Source organism: Lathamus discolor, unplaced genomic scaffold (assembly GCF_037157495.1).
Source record: "Lathamus discolor isolate bLatDis1 unplaced genomic scaffold, bLatDis1.hap1 Scaffold_82, whole genome shotgun sequence".
NCBI lineage: Eukaryota > Metazoa > Chordata > Aves > Psittaciformes > Psittacidae > Lathamus > Lathamus discolor.
The window spans coordinates 439989-446337 of record NW_027069392.1 but is presented as its reverse complement, the minus strand read 5'-3'; the positions used below and the strand labels follow the sequence as shown (position 1 = coordinate 446337).

Sequence of the window (6349 nt, the reverse complement as noted above, 5' to 3'; positions counted from 1 at the left end):
CTTAAGAACATTGAGTCCACCATTAACGGAACACTGGCACGTCAACAATTTAACCATGTCCCTTAGAACTTGTCTTTTATATAACTCCAGTGACAGTGACACAACCCCTTCTTCGGGCAGCGTGTTTCTTGTCCCATCATCAGACAGGTCAGCCAGGGAAGGACAAGATGGGATCTCCTTTACCCCTGCTGAAGGACAGGACTCAGCCTGGTCAGTTGATACATCTCCTCCTGGGATTGCAGCCCTGGGGCTGGAGGGGACTCTGCTCCCTTCCATGAATACCACAAACCCACACGAGGTCTCACTTCCTCCAAAGGTGAAAATGTACCATTATAAAGACGATGTCTCAGTCAGAGGAGATTCCCCTGACAGAGGTAGCGGAAGCAGCACCAGCAGCGTGGGAAGCACTACATGATGTCAAAGTTCCACATGAGCAATGTCAGAAACCAAGTAGAAACCAACAGAACAGGGCAGCCACGGGAGATGCAGCCTCCCGAGGGAGGGGTCTCCCCTGCACTGGTTACTGCAGGGCTCTCGCTCCTTAAATAGCCCACGCTCACCGTGGGGACCCGGTCACAATGGGCAAATCCACAGAGACCGCCACGGCTTTGTCAGGGCAGCAGCACCGTGCCCATGGCCACTGGGCACCCAGGGGTACTGCAGGAGTCGCCGCGTGGGGAACCAGCCTCTGACCCTGCTGCTAGAGCCCCAGGCAGTCTCAGTGGGAGACGAACCTCCACGACCAGCAGCAGCCGCGCTGTGCTCCCCTCCACCTCACACTCTCGCAGCATCCTTCATCCCGCAACCCCGCAATAAATGTATGGCTCCATTCCATCAAGTGCTTCCTTCTATTTCAGTCCTCATGGAAAACAAAACAGATTCCTGCGCTCCCTACACTGTGCACTATTAACTGTGAGCACAAATCCCACCAACTCATCATGCTGTCCAACGACCAGACCCGACAGCGCAGACCGCCGGGGCAAGCTTCCCCCCCCCGCCCCAGCCCCAGACAAGATAGCCGTGAGGAAAAGAAACCCTCAGCTGTAGACTGAGAATCTGCCCGTGGCAGGGAAACGGCAGCGACCACAACTACGGCAACAGGGAACTGGGGAGCATCAGACGCTCCGCACCCCAGCCAGGCTGCTGACGGGAACGCGACGGACCCGGGGCGTGCACGGGACACACACGGAGAGAAGGACCCACATGGAAAACCTGGCAATCAGTACCTGAAGGAGCAAGGCGCGCGTCGGAAACACACAGCAATTATAAAGAGAGAAATCACTCACCCACCAGCCAGAGCTCTTCAAAAAAGCAAGAACTAAGTCATGAAAAGAAGTGAAAAACCAAACCTGGAGCAACAACAGAAAAGGTAATATCTTCTATCACGAAAATCACTCTTAAGAGCTGCACAGCAAACTTTTCTCCTGTAGAACTGTTGTGGTTTAAAAGGGACAGAGTATAGAACTAGACAGGGGAAAGGAAACTGCTAACCAGCAGTGATGACCAATGCGCAGTACCCACAGAGCCATACCGTGCCTGACCCAATGATATCCCTTGAGAGTGACTCCCTGTAGTTTCTGTACTGGACATGATATGCTGTGGGATGGAATACCCCTTTGGCTAGTTTGGGTCAGGTGTCCTGTCTGCTTCTTCCCGGCTTCTTGTGCCCCTCTTCAAATGCAGAGCACTGGAACGGGGACTCCCAGGCAGAGGTTGGAAGCTCCCCACGAACCCTTGGACCATCGTGCTGGATTGATGCACCTGGGTGAAGCTGGCGCTGCAAATGCTGAAGTTCCCTCCTCTTGGGTGCTGCCCCATGATGCTGCAGGTGCTGCCCTGGGAAGTTCTCTGTCATCTCCCCAGAGTGACTGCCGTGGGCACTCGCTGCATGCAATATAAGCGGTGGGAGCACTGATGTCATAGTCCATGGTAGGTGATGTCACTCCCAGTGTGTCACAGCAGCCCCGCTGCCTGGCCAGGCACCCAGATACCGAGACGGGAACCACCAGAGGATCTGCTCTTCCCTCCTCCACCGGTAGCTTGCTTTCCGTGGGGCAGCTGTTGTCTCCCAGTGCCTCCGCTGAAGGGTTCCATGGGATTCCATGGCCTTACACAGCTGAACATGGGGTGTTCCACAATCAGCCACCCCTGTGGTCCCCGGGTCCCCATGGTCATTGTGATATCTGTGTCCCCATGTTTCCCATATGACCCACCATGTCATTATGTTCACCACGTCCCCGTGTCCCCAGCGCGTCCCTGTGGTCACTGTGGTGGAACCTTAAACTAACAGCAGTGGAGCGAGACTGGAGCAGAGCAGAAGCAAGGAAATACCAACTGCTCCACGCTGGGCTCCACTCTGCTGTCTTGAAGGCTGGCATCCTTGCTCTTATTTACTGTCTCCTTAGCTCTTATCAGTCCCATGATGTTCCTTCCCCCATCAGCCAAACGTTCCTTTCTCTCTACACGTTAGTCAGTTAGAACAGTAGCATAACTTTAGCATAGTAGAATAGGCAGGCAGTTCTGGGTCTGGGATTAACTTGGGCTTCGCTTGGGGTTCACTTAGGGGACAGTTGTGGTGTGGGGCTTCAATTGGGCGTCACTTGGGGGGCAGTTCTGGGTCCGGAGAGTCACTTGCGGGTCAGTTGGGGGGCATTTGTGGGTCTGGAGCTTCACTTGTGGGGCAGTTTTTTGTCTAGGAAGTTACTTGGGGGTCACTTGGGAGGCAGTTCTGGGTTTGGGGGTCAGTTGGGGACCACCTGACACTCAGTTGTGGGTCTCGGGAGTCAGTGTGGGTTCACTTGTGGGGCAGTTGTGGGACTGAAGAGTCATTTGGTGGTCACTTGGGGAGCAGTTCTGCATCTGGGGATCACTTGAGGGTCACTTGGAGGGCGATTGTGGGCCTTGGGTCATTTGTGGGGCATCTGTGATTGTGGAGTAACTGGAGAGTAACTTGGGGGGCAGTTTTCGCTCTGTGGAGAACACATTGGCAAGTGTGGGTCTGGGTGGTCACATGAAGGTCACCTGGGGGGGCAGATGTGGGGCTGGGGGTCACTTGGGTGTCACTTGGGGGGTCAGTAATGGGTGTGGGGGTTTCACTTGTGGGCATTTGGGGGCAGTTCTGCTTCCGTTCAGGTCACTTTGGAGGCAGTTCTGGGACTGGGGGTGACTGGGGGGCAGTTGTAGGTGTCCGGTGTCATTTGGGCGGCAGTTCTGTCTCTATGGGTGTCACTTGGGGTGTAGATTTGGGTCACTTTGGGGGCACTTGTGGGTCTGTGGAGTCACACGGGGGTCATTTGAGGGGGCAGTTGTTGGTCTGGGGTGTCACATGGGGTCACTGTGGGGCAGTTGTGGATTTGCGGAGTCATTGGGGTTGATTCGGAGAAAATTCCAGGAACAAACTCGCCAACAAAGTTGGAATTGGCAAGCAGCTATTCTTTATTGCCGTGCTGGGAGACAGTGCTGCCTGTGGGCATGGAGCCTGTTCAAAGAAGGAAAGGGCAGGGAAAAATTATGACAGGCTCCTCCGAGGATATCCACTGCATTTCTCATAGAAATCCCCCCAGCTGAAATGCATTTCCTTTCTCTGGTTTGTGCTGGCTGAGTGTGCTGTGAAGAGCAGGACCTCTGTCCATGTGCTGCCCTGGCGTCAGCTTTGCTCTGAAGCAGTGCTTTGCCCAGCTCTGATGGTCAGAAGGGACGTCAGATGAAATCCCACTTGATCGTAAAGTTCAGTACTGGCGCTCATGACTCGGATGAGTCTGGGCGGCACAAGACATGCTCAGTATGGCCTCAGAATCATTTTGACTGTGTTATTTATTTACCGGCATAACACTGCTGAGGGTTTTTATTTGGGGTGTAAACAATTCTTTGTATGACCGAAAACCTGAAGAGTATAGAGGCAGGGAGAAGTTCTCAGCTCTTTGTAGCTCAGGGCAGAGCCAGGAGAGCTGCAGCGTCCATCGGTCCTTCCCCATGTGCCCTGTGCTTACCCTTGCGCTTGATATGAACGACCCCCTTTGAAGATTGAGGAATGTGGCATGAGCATGTATAAAGCCTCTCAGACTTTGAGGAGTGTGACCTTTTGTCTTTTGTGCATGATCTTCTGGTTGGCTATTTATATGTTTTGCTATTCGGGGATGATGACTTTAGATACATTTGATTAAAGAAAGAAATTAAAATTTAGTAACCTCCTCAGTGTCAGTGCACCTCTGCTGAAGACTCTCTTACATTGCTAGAATTACTGTAAGGCTAAGCTGGCAGTTTTGTTTTACTGTGTTTTGGCTGTGGTTCCTAGCTCTGGAACTGGGCCAAACTACGCTGATTACTGCCTTTTTCTTATCTGTCTAGGTTTCACCCTTCACAGCAGGGAGTATAGATGCTCATTCAGAAAAGCTTATCCAATAGGTGCCAGCATAATTAATAAATCTTTTCTGCTTTTCACTAAGAACTGTAATCATGCTTTCATGCCTTAAAAAGCACCGATGTTCCATCCTTCAGCTAGGAGACACACTGCCTTCCTGCAGCGTCATTTCTCAGCTGAGAGACAGAGTTTGATCTAAAAATCGAGATTTTGTAGAATCATGATGACCTCGAAAGGAGGATTGAAAGGGGACTCTCAGGCTTTCCCAGAGCACACAGAGCATTTCCCAGTCTGGAATATAGGAAACGCTGGACTGAGTCCCTGCAGCAAAAGAGAAGGCAGAGCAGCACTGCTGGGCTGCAGCTAAGGCCTGTCCTAGGCAGAAGTTGGAAAGGAGCAGAGAACAACACAACCTCCTTGGACAGGGGATGCCCTGCTTTGCAAGGACAGCAGTGGCAAAGCCCCAGTCCATGCCCACAGGGTTCCCGGGGGGGAAACCCAAGTCCCAGCGTGACCATGTCACCTCAGTCAGCACAGAGCCTCTTCCCACATCCCTCCTCGCATTCAGCACTCACTGCAGTGACCAAAAAGCCAGGGCAAGAGCCAGGCCAAACACTCACCTGCCAGAGAGCCCACGGCAATGCTTGTCAGCATCATGTGCAGCACCACATTTGCTGCATCTCTGCAGAAAAGAATCCACAGTGTCTGCACCCAGACTGAATTTAACTCCCCCAAACACCCTCCAAGCAAAAAGCTACCTTCACGGAGGAGTTGCACTCAGTTTTTTGGCTTGGAAAGTGGTTCTGGGAGACATGGAGTTCAAAGCGTTCAAAGCTCCCCAGGTGTCAGACCAAGAGCACCTTCAAGCTCTCTGGCTGTGGAGGAGGAAGGTTTCTATCTCATCACTCACCCACAACGTGCATCTTGGTGGCTCCAAGACACCAAGATGGGAACCACCAGAGGATCTGCTCTTGCCTCTTCCACCGGTAGCTTGTGCTCCATGGGACAGCTATCTTCTCCCAGTGCCTCTGCTAAAGGGTTCCATGGGGTTCTGTGGCCATGCACGCCTGAACACGGAGCGTTCCAGAATCAGCCACCCCTGTGGTCCCATGTCTCCAAGGTCATTGTGATGCATGAGCTCTGACTGGGTCCGTCGGGTGCTCTGGAGGTGCTGCAGGCTTTTTCTGGGATTCTCTAGGGGTATCCCCAGGATGCTCCGGGGCTCCTAAGGATGTTCTGGGGGTGCTTTAGGGGTCATAGCAGCCAAACTGGGGTTATGCCCCAACAGAAAGCAGGGAGGGTGGTAGAACTGAAAGGAAAAACAGATGGAAAACAGAAAGGCTGGTAGTTGCAAAGCAGAGGAGGATAGGTGGGCAGGCTGCCTTACCTTTCCTGGGCGCTAGTCTGCTGGCCCTGGCTTCCCTGTTTTGTCTACTCCAAGGCTGCTTTTGGTTCCACCCTGTACATGGGAGCTCCTTTATTGCATACGTCCAGTTCCACCTTGGGGAATGCAGCAGGACCTGTTGTCTGTAAGAGTCCCAGGGAACTTGCTGGGTACACAAGTGTTCAGCTGACAGGCAGGCTACTCCACAAAATGATCACACATGTGGTTTAAACAAAGTCACCCATAAATCATACAGTCGCTCTCTCACTCCCCCCTCTTCTTGCCCTCCCCCTGCTCCCAGAGGGACAGAGAGGAGAATAGAAAAGAATGCAGCTCCCACGGGTTGAGATAAGAACAGTTTAGTAACTAAGTTATAACACAAATCACTACTGCTACCACCAATAATAACAATGATAAAGGAAATAACAAGAAGAAAGAATACAACACCTCAACAGCAGCCAACCAATAACTCACCCCACTCCCCCCAGCCAAGCACCCACCGATAACTCCTCCAACCCTGCAGTCCAAGCCCTTCCAGGTAACTCCCCGTTACATCCTGGGCATGCCGTGCTGTGGTATGGAATACCTCTTTGGCTAGTTTGGGT

General features: G+C 52.5%; 1 long non-coding RNA gene across 1 annotated transcript; it reads right to left on the bottom strand.

Moving 5' to 3' along the window:
* Positions 1-3464: 3464 nt before the first annotated feature.
* Positions 3465-6146, bottom strand: LOC136006942 (uncharacterized). The gene is made up of 3 exons (XR_010609351.1): positions 5336-6146; positions 5119-5235; positions 3465-5042 (listed from the first exon to the last, which is right to left on the bottom strand). It is a non-coding gene; the product is annotated as an uncharacterized LOC136006942 (long non-coding RNA).
* Positions 6147-6349: the final 203 nt, after the last annotated feature.